Source organism: Fukomys damarensis, unplaced genomic scaffold (genome assembly GCF_012274545.1).
Source record: "Fukomys damarensis isolate Sample0158 unplaced genomic scaffold, DMR_v1.0_HiC HiC_scaffold_36, whole genome shotgun sequence".
In the NCBI taxonomy this organism is placed as follows: Eukaryota; Metazoa; Chordata; class Mammalia; order Rodentia; family Bathyergidae; genus Fukomys; species Fukomys damarensis.
The window spans coordinates 19,218,278-19,240,252 of record NW_022900948.1 but is presented as its reverse complement, the minus strand read 5'-3'; the positions used below and the strand labels follow the sequence as shown (position 1 = coordinate 19,240,252).

Here is a 21,975-nt window from a genome sequence, read left to right as displayed (position 1 = left end):
AAAAAAAAAAAAAAAAAGGTGAAATCACAATGGACACTGTCAAAATCCAGAAGCCTACTAGTAACTATTTTGAGAACCCATATAGAAATAAATTGGAGAATTTAGAAGAATAGATGGAGATATATAATCAAAGAGGTGAAAGACCTCTACAGTGAAAGCTACAGCACTCTGAAAAAGGATACCAAAAAATGGAAGACTATCCCCTATTCCTGGATACCCAGAACAACTATGCCCATAGGTCCAAAACTAATATACAGATTTAAATACTCTCAATCAAAATGCCAATGGCATTGTTCAGAGAACTAGGGAAAACAATCCTACAATTTATATGGAAAAAGAAGACATTGAGAATAGCAAAAGTAATTGAGGGTAACAAGAGTAAAGCATCACAATCCTGGATTTGAAGCTACACTACAAAGCTAAGGTGATTAAAAAAACAGACACACAGATCAATGGAACAGAACTGTATTAGTAAGTGTTTGCAACAGAAACAGATTTAATGCAGGACACAGAAATTTACAAAATTAGATGACCATATCTGCCCACAGAGTCAAATGCACAAGATTGCAAAGTGTCTGTATGAGTGAAGGAGACCTGAGGAATCCAGTCAGGAGCTTGAAGTCCATGCCAATGTTCCATGTCCAAGATGAAGACAAGGACTGAAGCTCTCCCAAAGTAAGAAAGCAGTCAAAGCTCTTCAAAGAAAAACCATCAAAATTCTTCTAAAGAAAAGCAGCCACAGTGAGGCTCTTCCAAGGAAGATCAGTTGAAATCCTACCCTCCCCTTCTCCTTTTATTTGTTCCAACAACAAGCTTCCTTATGGGGATCTTCCATGCCCTGCACCATGCCAGTGATTCAGTACAGCTGAGCATTCCCCACTCGAGTTGATAATTAGTCAATTAACCATCATAAGAACTGAGAATGCAGAAACAGCTCCACACATATTCAGCTAGCTGATCTTTGACAAAGGTGCCAAAAACTTGTGCTGGAGGAAAGAAAGCTTCTTTGCCAAATGGTGCTGGAAAAGCTATCTACATGCAGAAGATTGATCTACACCCATGTCTCTCACAATGTAGTAAATTAAAATCAAAATAGATCAAAGATCAAAATGTTTTAAACAGAAACACTTAACTTTGTGCAAAATACAATAGTAAAACTCTTATAGATATAAGCATAGGCAAAGACTTTCTGGCAAAAATCACAATTGCACAAGAAATAATACCAAGAATTGACAAATGGGAATATATCAAGTTAAAAAGCTTTTATACGGCCTAGGAAACAACCAACAAGTGAAGAGAAAACCTACAGAACTAGAAAAAAATCGCTAGCTACTCCTGGAACCTAGAACAAATATCTAGAATATATAAAGTCACAACAATTAAACCACTTGTCTTAGTTACTTTTATCACTGCTGAGACAAAATAACCAACACTTAAAATTAAAGGAGGAAAGTTTATTTGGCTTACATCTTGTGGAGGCTTCAGTCCACAAATGGATGGCACCAAAGCAGGGTGGCAGGGCAGAGGGTCATTGCAGAGAAGAAACAGTAGATGGCAAAGCAGGGTAGGCAGCCAGCAGCGAAGTAGCAGACAGCAAGCAACAAGCAAAGGCAATAGCCACAGAAACCCTCTTTCTATCCCTTATATCTTGTCCACACTAATCACTCTTATGGTGCATAGCACTTATGCTGAAGTTAGGGCAGATTTAATTCTAGAGTCACACCAGAAAGCAACCCCAGCATCATGTCATTCATCCCAGCAGCACACATGCTAATATAGCCACCTCCTAAAAGCCTCACCATGACCACATGAGGCTTTGGGGGTAATGCAGAAGTTTTAACCTTTTAGGCCTTCATGCCTTAAGAATTCTCACAGGCCCTTGTTCCTATTTACCCAGAAACAGGCAGATCCACAATCCCTCCCCATGAGTGATACTTTATATGTCACAATGTAAGCCACCATAACAAAATATGGACACAATATATATTCTGTCATGTCCTCTCTGTTAGCCTTGAAAATATATCCAGTTAGCCTCAATGTTCGCAATACGTAACTTGTGTTAATGCTATGTGAATACCCAGTTCCTAAATAAAGCCCCAACTTCAAGACAGTTATGTTATTACTCATCTCAAGCCCACCCCAGCTTGAACTACTGTGTAAAACTCCCCCATTTTTTAAATTTCAGGGCCCAGGTCTTTACAGAGTACCTAGCTCCACTGAGCTGGCTGGTCAAATAAGGCCTTGGTTTCCCTCCATCTCTTTTGAGTGGTTTTGTCTTTCCTGGTGCAGATTTTCTACAACAAGGGGACATCTAGATACAATCTATAACAGATATAACCCACAAAAATGAAAGACCCAATCTAAAAATGGGCAACCAAAATGAACAGCCACTTCTCAGAAGAAGAAATGGTTATTAAATACATGAAAATATGTCCAACATCTCTGGTCATTTACATTTGGAAATGCAAATTGAAAAAATGTCAAGAGTTCATCTTACACCAGAAATGATAACTATCATCAAGAGATCAAAGAATAAATGCTAGTAAGCCTGCAGGGAAAAAGGAATCCTCATACATTGTTGGTGTGAATGTAAACTATTATAGCCATTATGGAAATTGGTATGGAAATTTCCCAAAAATTAAAACTAGAAATTCCATTCAACCCAGTTATTCCCCTTCTAGGTATCTTCCTGAAAAAGTTAAAGACATCATATTTCAGCGATTCATGCATACTCATATTTATAGCAGCACAATTCACAGTAAATGTTGAAATCAGCCTACATGTGAATCAATAGACGAATAGACTAAGAAAACAGTACTACTCTGCCATAAGAAACATAAAAGAGTTATTTTAGGAAAATGCATAGACCTTAAGACAAAAATGTTAAGTGAAATACATCATAGGCGTAACCTTAAACATTGCATGGTTTCCCTTATACGAGACACCTAAAATATAAATAAAGAGCACATAAAATACAGATAATAGGAGATAGGGGGATGATTCTTTTGCAAAATGAAAGGGTTCCATAAGTTTGGCAGAACTCTTGAAGACATTGGTATAGGAAAAAACTTTATGTACAAATCCTCAGTAGCACCAGAACTAGCACAAAGAATCAACAACTGGGATCTCATCTTATTAAGAAGCTTCTGGTCATTCGAGAGATGCAGATGAAAACAGCACTGAGATTCCACCTCACCCCACAAAGAATGCCTGCTATCAAGAAATCACACAATAACGAATGTTGGTGGGGTTGTGGGGAGAAAGGAACCCTTCTCCATTGTTGGTGGGAGTAAAGACTGGTGCAATCACTACTGAAAGCAATATGGAGATACCTCAAAGAGCTGGGACTAGAGGTTCCATTTAACCCAGCTATTCCTCCGCTGGGTATCTTTCCAAAAGAATTAAAAGAATCATATACAGTGACATATGTGCACCTATATTTATAGCAGCACAGTTTGTAATAGCTAAAACATGGAAACAGCCCATTTGCCCATCAGTTTGAAACTGGATAAAGAAGATGTGGTTTTTCTATAAAATGGAATCCTACTCAGCCATAAAGAATGAGAAATTAGAGTCATTCATAGGAAAATGGATACATTTTGAGGATATGCTCCTAAGTGAAATAAATAAATCACACATGTATAAATACCAAATAGTTTCTCTAGTGTGAAAAACTATAACAGTACACAAGATCCTAATGGGATAATTAACAATGTGAAATAGGAAGTCTATAAAATGGAATCCTACTCAGCCATAAAGAATGAGAAATTAGAGTCATTCATAGGAAAATGGATACATTTTGAGGATATGCTCCTAAGTGAAATAAATAAATCACACATGTATAAATACCAAATAGTTTCTCTAGTGTGAAAAACTATAACAGTACACAAGATCCTAATGGGATAATTAACAATGTGAAATAGGAAGAAAAGGGGTAAAGGAGTAGGGAAAGTGGGAAGGGTAGGGGAAAGGGAATAAGGGAAAAGAAAAAAATATGAGAAAATGAAAAGGTGGAAATAAGGTGTTTTTAAATGGGGAGGGGAGGAGGGGGTGAGGGGAGGGCAGGGACAAGGAGAAAAATTGAGAACCAAGACCTGTCATGTAAAGGTAAAAGATCCCAATAATGAATGTAACTGTACTGTATACCTAGAATGTACCAATAAACTCAATAAAAAGAAAAAAAAAAGCTTCTGCACTGCAAGAGAAACCACCAACAGAGCTAAGAGACAACCTACAATGTAGGAAAAACATTTTACCAGCTGTTCCTCAGGCAAAGGTCTACTATTTAGAATATATAGAGAACTCAATCAGACCCCCCAAATATAAAATTCAAAATGGGCATCTGAAATGAACAGACATTCCTCAGACAAACGAGTAAAAGCAACAAATAAATATATGAAAAAATGTTCAACATTATTTAAGAGATGCAGATGAAAATATCACTGAGATTCCACCTAACCCCACAAAGAATGGGTGCTATCAAGAAATAAGCCAATAACAAATGCTGGTGGGCTGTGGGGGAGAAAGGAGCCCTTCTCCAATGTTGGTGGGAGTGCAGACTGGTGCAACCACTGTGGAACTCAATATGGAGATACCTCAAAAACTGGATTAGCGGTTCCACTTGACCCAGCCATCCCTCTGCTGGGTATCTTTCCAAAAGAATTAAAAGAATCATACCATAGCGATATATGAGTACCTATGTTTATAGTGGCACAGTCTGTAATAGCTGAAACTTTCGAACAGCCAAATTGCCAATCAGCTGGAGACTGGATAAAACAGATGTTGTTTTTCTATAAATTGGAATATTACTCAACCATAAAGAACAAGAAACTAGAGACATTCATAGGTAAGTGGATGCATAATGAAGCCATATTCTTAAATGAAATAAATAAGATACACATGTAAATACCAAATAGTTTCTCTGGTGTGAAAAATTAAAAGTATAAAGAAGGTTCAAAATATATAATTGATAATGTGAAATAGGAAGAAAAGGGCTAAGGAGTAGGGGAAGTAGGAAGAGTAGGGGAAAGAAAAGAAGGGAAAAGAAAAAATATGAGAAAAGGAAAAAATGGAAACAAAACCATATATATGGGGCAGAGGGGAGGGGGTAAAGGTAGGGCAGGGGTGTGGGGAAAAAATAACCAAAATACATCATGTAAAGGCACAAGATCCTGATGATGAATGTAACTATACTGTTACATAAAACTATACTATTACTAAGACTATACTATTACATATAACTATACTGTTACTAAAAAGTACCAACAAACTTATCAAAAAAAAAAATGAAAGGGCTCCAAGATATGAAGGAAGGAAAGAGGTAGAGGAGGGGAAAGGGATTTTTTTTAAAAATTAAGATGGTTATGTACATGTACCAACAGTGCACAAGTGATGTGATTATTATGTATTACAAAAGTACTAATAAAAATAACAAAAATTGTTTAAAATCATAGCATGTCTTTATCCACCTTATTTGCCAGGCCTCGCATCCTTGACTTCTGGCTCTCCCACAAAGTCAGTGACCACAAAAGGTACAGATATGAAGCCAATTTAGTTCATTGAAATAGTCTTGGCAGTGTAACTAAAGACACTGATGAAAAATAACTTCCAGAACTGCTTCAGAAGGTGCAGGAATTAGAGCATTTGCAGGAAGAGAATTATTTTGAGGGCTATTAATGTATCTTTTACTGAAATAATTTTTAAATGTAAATATTAACCACATTTGTCAATCATAATGCTACAGGAAATCATACTGAAAATGAAATATGAAATATTATATCTCCCAACCTGTTAAGTGAATGATATGCTGAGTCCTCTTTCTCTAGAAATTGAAGACTGAGTCCGAGGAACAACAGAGATGAAGAATAGGAAGATGTTAATCAATAGAAAAGCTTCTGAGGAGGCAGAAGCTGTCCCAAGTGGGTAACCTGGGGACCCCACTTTGTGGAGGAGTTTTATAGGGTGAAACCCATGTGGGAGTGATGTGGGCTGCAGCCATGAACATCCAATAATGTCACAGTATAGTCACTTAGGTAATGGTGGTCCAATTGGGAAGCAAGTTAGTAACAAGCACGGATGGAAAGAACAAAGGTTCTCCTAGGAAGTGGTGGGTCCACAGGTCTCTGGTCCCCACCAGTGTGGTTGATGTCTATGTAGACTTCATTAGGCCCAGTGTTTGCTCTTTGAGAAAGTATGTAGATCTGACTCAAGGACCTAGCCCTATCTGACTGTGTCTATAATATTTCTACCTAGCTCATCTAATAATACCATATAAAAGAATCACTACGAAGCCCTATCAAGAAAGAGACAACAAAAACAGGACATTTTTCTCTCAGTTTTACTCTTTTGGATTTTGCCATTTTCCAAAAGTCAGAGAGGCCTTCCAGAAAATGAAGAAAATGTAAAATAAATTTTTAAGAATTTAAGAGAGTTTCTAGCAAAAAGTATATTTCAATCATGAAACTGCATAAAAAATACACTTTGGGAGTTTTAAGGTCTCTGATTTTCTCAGACAATTATTTACTTTTATTCACTTTATGAGCCATATTTTTAAAATATATTTTATACATGTTTTAAATTCCAAACTTAATGGTAAATTAAATATTCTACATATTTTTATGAGTTGGTTAGGGTATATAAAAGGCAGAACAATTTATTTGGCCCTGATGATTAAAGAAGAAGCATAAATGATGTGTGTACAACAGTATAAACATATTGAGATTTACTTATAGTGTATACTTCCGCCACTCCATAGGAAGATAATGACATAGGGCACCAAGTAATCAAAAAATGATACAGGGCAGCAAATAGTCCACAAGGCAAAAACAATCAAAACAAGGGAAATGTAACTCCCAACCTGCTAGGTATCTAAAACATGAGTTCATGTTCTCTAAAATCGAAGAATCAATTCTAGGAACAATGGAGGTTGAGTAGGCAAAAATTACTGAAAGAAAGATAGCTTCTGTCTGAGAGAGACAGAAGAAGGACTGGAAAAGGGGGTTGCCCCCCACCCAGCTTCTCAAAGGTGCTTTATTGAATAAAGCCAGGAGGTAAGGCGAGTATAAAGTGGGACAAAGCTGTAAGACACAATGGAAAATTACAAGGCTGGCATGAGGTGGGACAAAACCATGATTAACAAATAAGATTACAGGTAATATTGATGAAATGGAGATCAAATGGGAAAATAAGTAGCAAGCATAGGAGGGATTTCTGGAAAGGAAATGGGCTAGGAAGATTGACGCCTATTTAGAATATCAATCACTGCTGTTTATCCCCAGGGGAAGTAAGTGGAGTATTTTTTCTCTTTTCATAATGCTTACTAGTGAATGTGTCTGGACTGTCTTTCCTATTGACTCCTGGGGCCAACCCTGTCTAACTGTCTGCAATATACTAATTAACTTACCTATCTACAATAATAACACTTCTGATTTGATCAGAGTAATCAAGCATTTCCTCTAGAGATGGGATTTCTATAATAATCAAAGGAAGTTTTGTATCCAGTAGAGTTTTAAAATGTGGGTTAAATGTTGTGCACAAGGCAGTTCATTTGTAATCTTTGCCCAGATCAGATAGAAGAAAAGGGTATATAAAGGCTGAATAAGGCAGGCATTAAGAAAAACAATCACTTAATGCTTCCATGGTTAATCATAAATAGTTTTGCTTCATTTCTTCCATGAATTTCCATCAGAGAACTGCTTCTGTTTATACAGTTCTATGAATTCATTCATCCTTACCAGGGACACAAGTTCTAGCAAAATACTCCTTAAAAGGCTTACACAGACAGCAAAGCAGAAGCAGAGAAAGTCACAAAGGGTGCTATAGTCCTTCTCTCAACTCAAAATACATTTGAAATAAACTTTAGAGGATTAAGAAACTTTAGAGGATTTAAAAACTTCAGAGGATTTTTAAAACCTCAAAGTTTTAAAGGATGCATGATGATTTCTGCAGCCAAAATTATGGCTTGCACAGTAAACATATCTTTAGTAACTATATTAAAGATAGATTTATTTCAAGTCTTTACCTCCTTTTAGGAAAAGTTGATTACTTCAGAGATAATTCACATAAGAGATTCAATTTACTCATCAGCAAAAATGAAGATAAAATAAATGGTACCCGCCAATCTCAGCTGGATTACTTGAGAGTTCAATAAAATGATGCATAAAAGGCTCTTAGCATATATGGTCCTATTCCAAAACCAAACACATGAAAGCTGCAATGGTGACGATAATTTTTCTTTTTCTAAAATGTTTGAAGACCCAGGTATGCTGGCACTGTAATATCAGTAGCCTTTTCCAACAATGACCTTTCCCAAAGCTGGCTTTGACACAACAAATTATCAATAGGCAAAAATAAAATCAAATTTGCCCCATCTCCTATTATGCACAAATATTGGTTCCAAGCAGCTTAAAACTTAAACACAAAGCAGCAACATTCTACAGCTGTGAGAAGATAAGAGAATATTTTCTGAGCCTAGTGTAGGAAATGAGTAAATGTAGTAAAGGAGGCCAGGGATTTAGCTTAGTAGTTTTGCCACCTGCTTCACAAGCACAAAGTCCTGAGTTTGATACCCAGTAAAAAAAAAAGACATGTAAAGGTAAAGGATTAAGATTTAAAAGAAATGTTAAACTCTATCACAATAAAATAAAATTTTTCAACATCACACACACACACACACACACACACACACACAAATAACTTAAGGCAAGGTATTTTTTGGCTGAGATGTGGAGAAAACAGAAAATTTGTGTATTCATAGTAGTTTTTTAAATATACTTTAACCATTGCAAAAATCATTGGACATTACCTACTCAAGCTGAACATATGAATTACTACACAAAAATTTCCCTTTGCTGAGGATGCAATTCAATAGTACAGCACTCACCTGGCAAATGTAGGCCTTGAGTCTGATGCCCCATCACAAAATAAAATAAAATAAAATTTCATCAAGAAGCACTGGTGCATACCTGCAATCCCAGCACTTTAGAAGGCTGAGGCAGGGCTCTTGCAGGCTCAAGTCCTGCCTGGGTGACTTACCAAGACACTGTCTCAAAGTTTTAATAATAATAATAAAAAATAATAATTAATAATAATAATAATAATGCTGGGCATGGTGGCAAACACCTGTATTCCCAGCACTCGGGGGGCTGAGACAGGAGGATTGCTGTGAGTTCGAGACCAGCCTGGGCTACATAGTGAGTTCCAGGTCAGTCTCAACTACATAGTGAGACCCTGTCTCAAAAAAAATAATAATAATAATGATGATAGGGATGGAGATATTGCTCAGTGCAAAGGCTCTGGGTTCAATCCCCACCAGCCAAAATAAACAAATAAAATAAAATTTCCCTTAATTTTGTACTTTTACACATGAGAACACATGCTCAAGAATGTTCACAGGAATATTACTTATAATGACAAAAAATTTAAAATGCAAACAAACCAATATATTATTAGCATAAATACGGACATGGTTGGGCTATACAGAGCCATATGGAACATAATAGAATTGCAGAAACACACCAGTGAGAAGATAAAAAAATCCAAAAATATGTATAACATACTCACTTGTATCAACTTTAAAAACAGGCGAATCCAGCATGGAGAATGTTATGGCTTGTATCTAGAAGCCTTCCCCAAAGCCTCACGTCATAGGTGGTACTTTTCAGAGGTGGCTGGATCTAGGGCCTGGGCTGCTGGGATCAAGGATGTGATGCTGGAAATGATTTGTGGTGTGATGCTGAGATTAATGCTGTCCCAGCCTGGGTGTGAGTGCTACTGCCCTAAGGGTGGGTAGCCTGGATGGGATTCTATGGGACAGAAAGAGGACTGCCACTTGTGCCTTGCTGCTGCTTCCCTTCCTTGCAGCCTTCCTGTCTTCCGTCTTCTGCCCAACTGTTTCCCCCCCGCCCCCAGGCATCTCTGCTACACCACCCCGCCTTGGAGCCAGCCAGCTATGAACTGAAACCTCTGACTCAGCAATGAGAACAGTAACTAGGAAAGTGTGATCGGAATTCTTTAGCGATGTTAATTCAAAAAGAAGGACACAGTAGCCTCAGATTCTGCAGCATCCTAACACTCTGCATGTTTAGTGATGTCTGGAGCAGCTATGAGATGGTTACGGGTCTTTATACTTTCCCCATTATCTCTCACCTCTCATAAAGCAGATTTGTGTGATCTCCATAATATCTATATTATAAGGCAATATAGCTCCCCAGAGAGAAACAAAAAGAAGTAATGGTAGAATTTTTTTTTTTGGAAGACAATACTGCTTTTGTACCTGCAAATACTCTTCAAAGGGCTTCTAGATTGATTTTAAAGGAAATTTAAACCAAAGGATCTAATCTTTTCTGTTATAAAAAAAGGTTGTCTTTCTTGAGTTCATGGATTATTCCTGAGCATGAGCTCTGTTGAATGAAAATGACATAGAAAAATCTATGTCCTTAGAATGTTCAGGTTTACATAAGGGTTTGGATCATCTGGTCCATTCATGTGTAAAGGACTTTTATATTTATATGATGCGTTCCTTTATTCCACTTATTCAACAGAATAGCCACATATACGTTAAAGTGTCCAATAAGAAAGTTGGAGAAGTAATTATATTTAATTCCCAATTGCTGATTTTTCCTTTTTTCCCCAAATTTCCTTTTGAATTACTTAGGTTGTCCTCAAATCTCACTAAATGTTCAATCACTCTCCAGAGTTGACTCTGAAGCTGCAGTTTGGAGGTGAAAGGTGGCAACAAAGATTTGGAAGCATCTCCAGCAAAAACGCAGACATTTTTAGGAGAGAATTAGATTTTCATTATGAAACATTTAGTAGTAGGATACTAAATAATAGAATGAGCTTATAAGGTTGCAGAAGTCCAAGAACACACGAATTATATTCTAAGGGGGAAATACATGCTGTTATATATATAATTAATCACTGGTGCATTAATCCAATCTTAAAGCATGTACATTTGTTTGAGTGAGACTCTAACTGATAAATCCTCAAAGACATTTGTGATTCTTAACAACAAAGCCTAACACACAAGTCAAGAAGCACTGATAATAAGTTAAATTATAATACAAAGCAACATGCTATAGTGAAACAATGCACACAATTTCTGCAGCAAACTCAGTGAAATCCAAGCCATGATAATTCTGCATTTTTAAACATTTAATTCACTTGTACAGTTCTTTTTGGTATATACATGTACTACATAATGGCTCCAAGCATGGATTTTGAGATTGGGCCGATCTATGTTCAAACTTCACCTTATTTCTGTTTAACACTCTTTAAGTCAAACCCTCTTCTCTTTCTTCTTTGCTGGGGCCTAAATTTAATAAAAGATCATATCAATAACCCATTTTTTGTCAGTTTCACATTTCTAGATATTGCACATAGGAAAGAAAAATGCCTGCAATGTGACTCATGTGCAGGAAGCATACGTCTATCTGACCAGGTGTGGTAAAAGAAAAAAACATGGTCAACCCATATCCATAACTCTCATTTTTATTGCAATCTGCTGGCAAAAAAATAATTACCAGTTCCAGTGACTGAATATAGGAAGCAATTTACTGTGGGCCATTAGTGGAAGATCCACTTTCAATTCTCTGTAGCACAGGATTCTCAGCTACTTGGCAGGGAAAAGAGGAGGAGGTGCACTTGCTTGCAAGCCACATTTTTTAGTGTATTTACATTTTATATTGGGTTATTTTTTATCAGATTTATTTTCCTTAATTGTGCAATGTCAGAAATCAGAAAACAGATCCTTCTTTCTAGTCAATACTTATGAACATAAATATCTACCGAGTGTCTTATTATAGGATCACAGAGAAAAGAGAAACAAAGATAATGGGTACTGAGTTGGGAGGGAATTTAGATGTAAATGATTTAATTCAACTTTCTTCATCATTGTTATTTTCATAGGGTTTTACTATCGCTGTGGCTGGGTTTGTTCATGTGAACATTTGCATCATATCAAGCATGAAACAATTTATATGGCTTGTCTCTTTATACAGGGAAAAACAGAGACAGACAGACTACAAATGTATAATTTGACTTCTTTTCTAGGAAACTGAAGCTTATAGGAATTAAGTCTATTGTCAAAAGAGCTAGAAAATGATGTCATCAAGTTTTGGGCTTAAGACTCTTCAACTCCAGAATCTACCCGTGTGACAAGTACACCAACAGCAGCATTTAGTAGGCAGAGTGGGCACACACCAGTAATCCCAGCACCTGGGAGACTGGGGCAGGAGGACCACTGTGAGTTCAAGTTCAAGGCCAGCCTGGACTACATAGTGAGTTCATGGCCAGCTTGAACTACATAATGAGACCTTGTCTCAAAAAACCAAAACCAAAAACCAAATAATAACAACAAAAGCAGTCTTTAAACCTTATCCTCAGGCAAAATGGAAATGCCCGAGCTCTTCTCATATACAGTACCACCTTCTTATTTTTTCATTTATGAAAACTGAGGTCCAGAGTCTCAAATTAATGGACCTAAACTATGAAAGTATACAGTGGCATGGCCAAGATGGACCTAACAATTCCTTTTCCTAGGTTATTCCTTCTGAACCATATACTCTATGCAGTACTATCTATAAGCCATTTTGGATGAGACTGACTTTCTCTACTATTAAAATGGTTCTGTATTTCATAAGATTACATGTATCTGCATCTCCCCCACCTTTCTGACGGTTATCCCTCATTTCCCTTTGCTGAGTCTCTTCTTGACGAACGCCATGGTTCCCAGTCTTCAGCCTCCTTATTCTCCGCTCATCTTACCAGTTGGTCCCATTCTCAGTTTAATTATCACTGAGAAATCATTATTGAATTCGTATCATTGGCCAGAACCATCCTCTCAGTTCTAGACTGAAATATCCCCTACGAATGCCACAGAACTGTGTGAATGACTGTGTCTAACACCAGACACATCATCTCTTCCAATCCATCTTTCCTTTCTCCCTATTTCTCCCACTTACTCTGATACTCATGACCCACCAGGACACGGATCCAGAAGTCCTGCTGACTTTTACTTCCTAAAGTTGCTCTTTAGTTCGTCCCTAATTCCCACTGCTTTTATTACTGTGTTAAATGCAATGATCTGGAGCAAATAGATGCTACAGGGTTATTCCTGCTCCTTTTCCAGTCTATCTTCTGTTCAGGCTCCAGAGTGATATTTTAAAGCATCAGCCAATGATATTACTTCCTTGCTTGAAATCATTGATTCTCTGTCACTAGGGAAAAAAATCCACCTGTTCTGTATTATGGTCTACAAGTTCTGTAAGGAGCATTTTACCCTCTGTCCCCTGCTCCTATCTCATATTTTACACTCTAGAAATCTCAAACTACATGAAATTTTCCTATCATGCCAAGCTATTTTATGTTGCATACTTTTCTTCTAAACTGGGCCTCACCCACCTGTCTCTTCCTGTCATTCTGAAGCCCTAATGATTTTTAAAACAGACTTCACATGTCATCTCCTCCACCCACACTTCCTTCTCCTAGTGGCTTTGGCTTCTGCTCCTAATGTTGCACTGATTCTCTCTCTCTCTCTCTCTCTCTCTCTCTCTCTCTCTCTCTCTCTCTTTCCCTCCCTCCCCCTCCCCCCTCTCTCTCCGTTCATTCTTTCTCTTTTCTTTTTCTTCAGTACTAAGGATTGAACCCAGAGCCTTCACACTGAGCTACATCTCCAGGCCTTTTAAATTTTTGTATTTGGTCTCACTAAATTGCTAAATTGTCTGTGCTGGGCCCAAATTGCATCAGGCTCCAAAATACTGGAATTATGTGTGTATGCCACAATGCTGACTGAAGGTTTTGTGTCTTGTGCATTTATTTCTTAGCCATCCATTGCTGCTATTCTCCCCATGTGTAGTGATTACTTGTGCATCTGTGTATCTGTTTACTTCTATCAACAATAAATGCTTTCAGGTGTAAAATGCATCCATATCTTCTGGATAACAACTATACCCTCTCAGATACTCCACATACCCTCAGATTCTAAATATGCTTTTCTTATGTCTCCTAATCCATTGAGGGCAAGGAATTTCGCTCAGTGGCACCATGCTTGCCTTGAAAGCACAAGGTCCGAATTTGATCTCCAGCACAGGAAAAATAAAAAATAAAATAAACACATTGAGATATTGCATAGGTTCACATACATTCCATACACATTAATGGAATGCTATATGAACCTGTAACTTGTGCAAATGACACAGTGCTTGTTTAGATGATACACATCCCTCAAATGTCATATAAGTTCACTTAGAACTGACACACTACTCATTTAGATGTTCATCAGCTCACTTAGACGTCACACAGAGGTGTGACATGTGATTAGGAGTGGATCTTAAAATGTGGTTCTTGAACAGCCTCAGCAGTAGTATCACCCAGACACTTATTAGAAATGCAGATTTTTTTGGGGGGTGGTACTAGGGATCGAACTTGGGACCTTGCACTTATGAGGCAGGCGGCAGAACCACTGAGCTAAATTCCCAGTGGAAATGCAGATTCTTGAGCCTCACCCCAGTCTGCTGAATCAGAAACTCTGGGAGTGAGAGCCAAATGGTCTGTGCTACTGCAAGTCCTACAGATAATTCTGGCACAAGCTCAAATTCAAGATTCACACACTCCGTTGCTACAACCCTCAACCAGATGTTCTCCCTGCTTGCTCAGATCCTTTCTTTACTCAGCAGGTGATACACACATTCACTAAAATGTTACACTTATTCCTGAAAACATGGAGTATTAAAAAAATCACTTAGATGGTAAATGGCTCCAGCATAGCTCACCAATATTTAGAGGTTTTCCTTGAGGTATCATAAACCCTCAGTGGCTGCACACATGCACATAGAAAAGATGCACATGTTCACTGTGTTATTAACAATGCTTACTTCAACCTTGTACACATTATCTCTTTACCTTCATCTTTGACTTTTACATGCTTTTTAGCTGTTACCTACCCTTTTTCAGATGACACACATGCTCACACATATATTTCATAAACCCATTCTGATATTCCAGGTGCCAAGTAAGGTCACATTTATTCATTCAGAAATCCATGGGGCCATTAGGTAGTATACGCACTCATTTCAATACTACTTCAGTATTCAGTATGCATTCCTAATCAAACTGCGCAAGTATTCTAGTCACTGCCCATTTTGGTTACGGTATTCTTCTTCAGAAAGGCTACCTTAGTCTTTTGTCGCACCCAGATGGCCCACTTGCTCCTTCACTGCTTTTTGTGACCTTCAAGTGTAGTCCAGGCAGGCCAGTGTTTACATAAACTTTATACCAGTTCACCACACTCGAATACCCTCTTCTACTTGAAGAAAATTGTTCCAGCAAGAGTCAGCCTTTTTTTCATAGTTTGAATGTGCTTTTAACCACATCTTTTGTCATCTTTAGCTACCCACAATCATATAACTACCATATTCATTCCTGGTAAGCCTGTGATTGGTTCTACTTCATAGTTTTACAATTACCTTGACCACAATCAATACAAAAGGCTTATGCAGCAATACTGATTCAACAATGTGGAGCAAGGAATATTGACCGAGCATTTATTATAAAGTCAACCTCGTTTATGGCCTAGAAATACTTATCTGCAGGACCCAAATGTTTCTTTCTCCAATTTACAAGGTTCTTAATGTTTGGAACCAGACTAATGCCAATTTGAATTTTAACTCATCATTTACTAACTATGTGAACTTAAGAAAATGGATATAGCTTCCTTATCTGCAGAAGTGAGATAATAATGTTTACTCTGTAGCCTGTACGAAGGTTTGTCTGACACATAGCATAGGGTCAAGGAAAGTTAGCTTGTAAAAAGGACAGGTTCCCACATTGAACTTACCAAGATTCGTGCCAGTAAGGTGGGCACTGAGAGGCAAGTTCTAGTTATACAGGGTTTTCCTGCACACGTGTCCCAGTAATCTCAAGTAATAAACTCCTGGAGGCACATAAAGAATAAAAGCACAGAGGATACTGACCTTGGAGAACTGAGCACAAGTAGACAATTCCAAAGCAGCAAATTATAGGGTTATGAAAATGATAGAGGCTGAGACGAGCGGGGACGATGTGGTCATTGTTCGGGCACCTCATTCTGCGTCAGATTAGCTACAGGGCCACTGACATCCACAGTCGGTGCTCGGGTTGAGGAAGGAGGGTAGGGCTTCTTCAGATTGAGAAAGAGACTGAAGCCTACTAGGAGGTCATTATTGGGGTGAAAAGGTAAAAGCAAAGGAATGGGCCTTGGGGGTGGTGACAGAGTGGCTGTTGGAGGTAGTTTCACTTGTCTGTGACATTTAAGTCTCAGTTCAGTGCGTACTGACCCAAATACTCACCCAGATGTGTGCATCCATTCTTTCATTGAGGCAGTATATAGGGAGTGGTTAGAACAGTGCCAAACATACACTAAGAAGCTTACAAGCATTTTCTAACACGATAGTCTTCACAAATTTATTTCAACAATTATAAAATGTGTACCTACTACGTTTTAGTTGTTGGGAACAAGAAAAGTAAAATACAAATCCAGGCCTCAAGGGACTAATAATTATTAATAGAATTTGATATGTTAAAACATACAAATATAAAGGAATGAATTTCTAATTCTTCCTGGGTTTGGTGAGATCAGTGTGTCCCATCTCAGAGAATTTCTCTGAGGTGCTTAAGCAAACTCTGAGGTGTTCCACAATAAAATTAAGAAAGTAGGGTATTCACAGAAATGCAGAGAGCAGACAATACGACACAGCGTGAATGGAAAGCACAAGCTGCAGAGGCAGGAAGGAACCAAATCACAGAAAGCCTTCAACGTCTTGATAGGAGATTGGACCTGAGCCTGTAGGGAGCCCCTGAAGATCTTGAACAGGAGAGTGACTTAATTGGTTTGTCTTTAGGACCATCGCTCTGGCTACAACGTGAACAAAATCTAGAGGGAGGCAAAGCAAGAAGGGAGCTGTAGTTCAAATGCAAGGTGATGGTGATCTGGATAAGGGAGGAGAAGAAAGGATGGCAATGGGATGTTAAGGGGTAGATACGACAGAGATTGGTGATCATGTGAATAGGGTTGGAAGGGAGAGAAAAAGGTATCCTATTTGTGCTTTCAGAAAAACAGCAAGTTTTAAGTCAAATATTGTCGGGGAGCTGGGAGCAATGGATGATCTGCTCCCTTGGGGAATGAGTTAGGAATACCAGCAATGATTCAAAGATTCATGGTCAGTCATGCATTCTGGAGCCAGACTGATTTTTCTGGGATGATAAAGCAGAACAGCTAATCTAATGAAAAGAGATCGTCACAATCTCTAATCCACTTAAGCAAGCAGAGGGCAGTGTCCGCTGTAATGGTGCACGTGCATGTCAGTGGAGTCAGTGAATGAAAATTCTAAAGCAGAAGGACTGAGGGTCAAATGAAAAATTGAGCAGTGACTAGGGAATCTTGGCTGTTATCTATATATACAAAAAAAGACAGAAAGCTAATTACTTTGTTTCTGAGTGAGCAGAGGGCTAGCCTTCGAAAATTCCAAAGCTCTGTTATAGATGTCACAACCCAAAATACTCAAGTAAAAGTGCCAGAGCTATATATTAAGCGAATGAATTGAGTAAATGAATGGATTTCTCTAAAATATTACATCTAGCTTTCAAGTTTCCCTAGTGATTACATTATCGTTCACATTTCCCTATGGGGTTGGTGATGGCATATTAATAACTTAGTGTTGATTAATGCTTTTGTGTTAACTTGGAGGGATATTTTAGCAGCATCCTCAGGCTTCTGTACTTAGCTCAATCATGTTCAACATTTTTTGTCTATAATTTGGATGAAAGCACAATTGTCCTTATCAAATTTGAAAATCTCTTGATGCAAGTGACTTTCCTCTCTTCTTCCTTTTTACTCTTCTTTGATGAGGGCAGTTCTGGAATTAAGAAAAAAATGAGAACTGGAGATCATCTAGTTGCTTTATGGATTTGAAGAGCTTGGGAGAGAAAGGACAGGGAGGAAGGAAGAGAAAGGCACAGGGAAATAAAAGGATGAGGAAGAAAGAAAGTGAGAAAGGGAAGGAAGAAAGCACATAGAAAATAAAAGTTGGAAGGGTGGAGAAGCAGCAGAAGAAAATAAAAATGGGAGGAAGGAAGGAAGGAAGGAGGGAGGGAGGGAAGGGGAAAGAAAGGGGAAAAAGGAAAGATATGGGTCTATAAGAAGCTGTCGACCAGTCCTTAGGTCTGGAAGGTAAACTGCTGCCTGATATAGAGACTAAGTCAGATGCTCTCATGATTACCACAGCTATGCTGATATAGGCAAAGAAATACTTTCTGTGCTTGCGTGTGTACAATGTGTTGCCCTACCTGGCACAGTTACTGAAAATCCAGTGAAGAGTAGAGGAAAGAGGGGGAAAGGGGGAGAGAAACTTAAACTATGAAAGGAGAGGAATTCATTCATACCTTCTTTTCTTTTTAATCTCACAAATATTTATTTGTGACTAAAGAGGACACAATGAGGTATCAAAATCAATACTTCTTATTTTCATGGTTCTTAGAGTTTAAAAGTAATACAAACATTAATTAAATTTTCCTTGGATTAATGAATAAATACTGAAATAACAGTCACAATAAAGTTATTTTTGCATAATATAGAACAAAAGAGTTTAACTGAGGAAGCAGATGAAAGTGTGTCTTCACTCAGGCTACCAAAACAAAATATTGTAGGTCAAATGTCACAAACAATAGAAATTTATTTCTCACAGTTCAGGTGGCTGCAAAGGCCAAGGTTAAAGGACCAGCATATTCCAGGCCTGGTAAGGGTCCACTTTCTGTTTTATAGACAGCCAGCAACTTTCTCACTAGGTTCACCTGGGGGCAGGGGCTTGGATTTATTTTTCCTCTTCTAAGAGCACTAATCCCATCATAGGGGACCCACTTATTTAATCTCATCAAACCCCAATTACTGTAATTACCTAATTGCCATACATTCTAACGTCATCATTTTGGAAGTTAGCATTCAACATAAAAATTGGAGGTCAAAGGTGAAAACATTCAGTCCATATCAGGATGTGTCAAGTAAGATGTCCTTGAAGCAATAAGCCCTGAGCTGAGATCTGGAAAAGAGGCAGAGGAATTAATTTCAGATACAGGGTACAAATGGCCAATGTCCTACACCACAAGGAAGTGAGGGCCCTTGGTGGTTCTGAGAGGCCTGTTTACACAGGACACAGAGAGGTAAGACTAGGCTCAAGAGGAAGGCAGTGCTGGACCAGGTAGGATCCTTTCATTTGATAATGATGTAAACTATAATGATTTTTTGTTTTCCTTATTCAATGATTTATATTGACAAGTTACTAAGTCAAGTAGAAGATATAACTATGCTGGGGGTGGCAAGCAAGTTGGGTATGATTCCATCCTGCTCTTTGTAGAACTCAGAGCCAAGATGAAGAGATAGTCGAATAAGCAACAATAAAATCACAATACAAAAATTGTGATAATAAGGGAAGTAGGGCCATTTAACATATACCAGAAGATGGGAATTGTGAGAGCTTCCTAAGCAAGTGCCACTTAAACTGATACCTGCAGCATAAGTAGACTTTAACAAGGTAAAGAGAGAAACAAAAGATACTGTAGTTTGAATGAGCACAAATGCAGGCCCACAGGCGAGACGTAGGGCACCCTATTGAAGAGAGAAGTTCTGAAGTAGGTAAAGTATGCATAGAGATCATGTCAAGAGAAGAATCTTGCGGGGGGATAATAAAAAAACTAGTTACTTTCCTTTTTTTTTCAGCTTTAATTGAGTTTATTGGTACATTTTAGGGATACCGTACAGTTACTTTCATTGTTGGAATCTTGTACCTCTACATGACAAGTCTTGATTCTCATTTTTTCCCCTTACCTCGGCCCTCCCTTCACCCCCTCCTCCCCTCCTCACATATAAACACTTTATTTTCATCTTTTCATTCTCTCACATTTTTTTCTTTTCCCTTTTTACCCTTCCCCTATCCATCCCATCTTCCCTACACCTTTAGCTCCTTTCTTCCCATTTCTAAATGTCAGTAATCTTATTAGAATCTTATGCATTGTTGCAGATTATTTAGACCAGGGAAACTATTCGGTATTTACACATGTGTGACTTATTTATTTCACTTAGGAGTATATCTTCAATATGTATCCATTTTCCTATGAATGAATCTATTTTCTCGTTCTTTATGGCTGAGTAATATTCCATTTTATAGAAAAACCACAACTTCTTTATCCAGTTTCCATCGGATGGGCAAATAGGCTGTTTCCAAGATTTAGCTATTACAAACTGTGCTGCTATAAACATGGGTGCACATACTTCCCTGTGATATGATTCTTTTAGTTCTCTTGGAAAGATACCCAGCAGAGGGATGGCTGGGTCAAATGGAACCTCCAGTCCAAGCTCTTTGAGGTATCTCCATATTGATTTCCATAGTGGTTGCACTAGTCTGCACTCCCACCAACAATGGAGGAGGGTTCCTTTCTCCCCACAACCCCGCCAACATTTGTTATTGTGTGATTTCTTGATAGCAGCCATTCTTTGTGGGGTGAGGTGGAATCTCAGTGTTGTTTTCATCTGCATCTCTCGAATGACCAGTGATGTGGAACATTTTTTCATATATTTTCTTGCTGCTTTCACTTCTTTGTATGAGAAATGTCTGTTCATTTCGGATGCCCATTTTTGGATCGGGTCTTTATATTTGGGGGGACTGATTGTTTTGAGTTCTTTATATATCCTTGATAATAGTCCTTTGTCTGAGGTACAGCTGGTAAAAATTTTTTCCCACATTGTAGATTGTCTCTTAGTTCTGCTAATGGTTTCTTTTGAAGTACAGAAGCTTTTTAGTAAGATGAGATCCCAGTTGTTGATTCTTTCTGCTAGTTCCCGTGCTACTGAGGATTTGTTCATAAAGTCTTTTCCTATACCAATGTCTTCCAGAGTTCTGCCTAACTTACTTTCCAGCAAGTTTAATGTTTCTGTTTTAATATTTAGATCTTTAATCCATTTGGATTTTAATTTAGTGCATGGCGAAAGATAAGGGTCTAATTTTAATCTGTGACAGGTTGATATCCAGTTTTTCCAACACCATTTATTAAAGAGGCTATCTTTCCTCCACTGAGGATGGTGAGCTCCTTTGTCGAAGATGAGGTAGCTGAGTACATCTGCATTTGTTTTTGTGTCTTCCAGTCTGTTCCATTGATCCTCAGGCCTATTTCTTTGCCAGTACCATGCTGATTTTATCACAGTGGCTTTGTAGTATAGTTTCAAATTGGGAATTGTTACACCTGGTGCCATGTGACTGTTGCCTATAATGGCTTTTGCTATTCTAGGTCTCTTGTGGTTCCAAATGAATTTTTGGATTCTTTTTTCTAGTTCTGTGAAATATAGTGTTGGAATTTCAATTGGCATTGCATTGAATGTATATAGCAGTTTCGGTAGTATGGCCATTTTCACTATGTTGATTCTTCCTACCCAGGAGCAGGGGATATCTTTCCATTTTTTTATATCCTCTTCGATTTCTTTTTTCAGAGTGCTGTAGTTTTCAGTGTAGAGATCTTTTGTTTCTTTTGTTAGATTGATTCCTAGATACTTCATTTTTTTGGATGCTATTGTAAAAGGAATTTTTTCCCTTATTTCTCTTTCTGTCTGTCTGTTATTTGTGTATAGAAAGGCTATTGATTTTTGGGTATTCACCTTGTATCCAGATACTTTACTGAATCTGTCAATTAAGTCTAGAAGTTTTTTGGTGGAGTTTTTTGGATCTTCAATGTAGAGTATCATATCATCAGCAAATAATGATAGTTTAACTTCTTCCTTTCCTATCTTTATTGCTTTAATTTCTTTCTCTTGTCTAATTGCTGTGGCTAATGTTTCCAGAACTATATTGAAGAGAAGTGGCGATAGTGGGCATCCTTGTCTTGTTCCTGATTTTAACATGAAGGTTTTCAGTTTTTGGCCATTCAATATGATGTTGGCTGATGGTTTTTCATAAA

At 37.9% G+C, this 21,975-nt stretch overlaps 1 protein-coding gene across 3 annotated transcripts in view; it reads right to left on the bottom strand.

Moving 5' to 3' along the window:
• The window catches only part of Plppr1 (phospholipid phosphatase related 1), a 309,420-nt gene that overhangs the window by 219,254 nt on the left and 68,191 nt on the right, over positions 1 to 21,975 (bottom strand). The window lies entirely within an intron of this gene.